Genomic DNA, 2076 nt, shown 5'->3' with positions numbered 1-2076 from the left:
AAGGATTCCAAGTATGATAGGACATGTAAATTCATTGTCCATATACTTATAAACTGAGAATAATATTTGGTACAGTGTGAAAAATTGAATTACTATATTGACATGTACAAATTAATTAATAAATTATTCACAAATTATATCTAGTCTGGTTGTTTGAATATTATACTATCCCAACAAAAACTTAAAAGTATTCAGCAAATTTTGGTGGGTTCCAAAATATCTTGGCGCCTTGCTGCATCTTTATATAGTTTTAAATTAGGAAACTGAGAGAGTATAAAATCTCACTTGGTTTCCATCTTCCAAAAAATTAAGAAAAAGTTCAAACTTACTATTAAACCAGCGCTAAAGATAAAATGGATAGGGGCAACATGAAGGAGGAATTAGGCGAAGGATTGGGCTCGATACAGATCGATGTACTGTTAAAGAAATACTTGAGGTGCTGTTGGTATTTGAAAGTAGGAGCTTTTTAGAGTTAATTTCGGGTGGAGATGGAGAGAGAAGTCATATTTGAATTTTTTAAATGAAGAGGTAAGGAGATTGAGTGCTGAAAGAGAAGAGAAAGAGATTTTGAATTTTTAATGAAGATATGATGTTATCATGACAAAAGAGGAGATGTGGAGATGAAACAGTAAAGGCTACAAAATAATGAGCCATTAATTTTATTAATTTAATTTAAGTTAATTTAATTAGAATCAGAATATATAATATAAATATATTTTAGGGGTAAAATTGTCCATAGAAAATTTTACTCATACTCCCTCTTTTAAAGGTTTCTTAAAAAGATAAAGAATTTCCAAAAATAAAACCAATTATGTAGAAGGATTCCTAGTATGATAGGACATGTAAATTCATTGTCCATATACTTATAAACTAAGAATAATATTTGGTACAGTGTGAAAAATTGAATAACTGTATATGACATGTACAAATTAATTAATAAATTATACACAAATTATATCTAGTATGGTTGTTTGCAAATTATACTATCCCAACAAAAACTTAAAAGTATTCAGCAATTTTGGTGGGTTCCAAAATATCTTGGCGCCTTGCTGCATCTTTATATTATTCTAAATTAGGAAACCGAGAGAGCATAAAATCTCATTTGGTTTCCATCTTCCAAAAAATTAATAAAAAGTTCAAACTTACAATTAAACCGGTGCCAAATAATAAAATGGACATGGGCAAAATGGAGGAGGAATTAGGTGAAGAATTAGGCTCGATACAGATCAACGTATTGTTGAAGAAATACTTGAGGTGTTGTTGGTATTTGAAAGTAGGGGCTTTTTAGAGTCAATTTCGGATGGAGATGGAGAGAAGAGTCATATTTGAATTTTTTTTAAATGAAGAGGTAAGGAGATTAAGTGCTGAAAGAGAAAAGAAAGAGATTTTGAATTTTTAATGAAGATATGATGTTATCATGATAAAAGAGGAGATGTGGAGATGAAACGGTAAAAGCTACAAAATAATGATCCGTTAATTTTATTAATTTAATTTAAGTTAATTTTAATTAGAATCAGAATATATAAATATAAATAAGATTTAGGGGTAAAATTGTCCATAGAAAGTTTTACTCGTACTCCCTCTTTTAAAGGGAGTATGATATATATATATATATAAAGAGAGATTAATGGGTACTATATGTCATATGAGGGGATTCCCGCATATACAATGATGTGGTCTAATCTTCATTAAATGTAGTTACGAGGATTCTCTCTCCTACTTTATTCACTTGGTGAAGATTGTGCCACATCATTGTATATGAGAGAATCCCCTCATCGCATATACAATGATGTGGTCTAATCTTCATTAAATGTAGTTACGAGGATTCTCTCTCCTACTTTATTCACTTGGTGAAGATTGTGCCACATCATTGTATATGAGAGAATCCTCTCATATGACATATGATACCCATTAATCTGTCTAATCTTCATTAAATGTAGTTACGAGGATTCTCTCTCCTACTTTATTCACTTGGTGAAGATTGTGCCACATCATTGTATATGAGAGAATCCCCTCATATGATACACACACACATACACACACACACACATGCACACACACACACACACATGTATA

This window comes from Asparagus officinalis, chromosome 1, assembly GCF_001876935.1.
Source record: "Asparagus officinalis chromosome 1, Aspof.V1, whole genome shotgun sequence".
NCBI lineage: Eukaryota > Viridiplantae > Streptophyta > Magnoliopsida > Asparagales > Asparagaceae > Asparagus > Asparagus officinalis.
Note: the sequence above shows the minus strand (reverse complement) of the source record.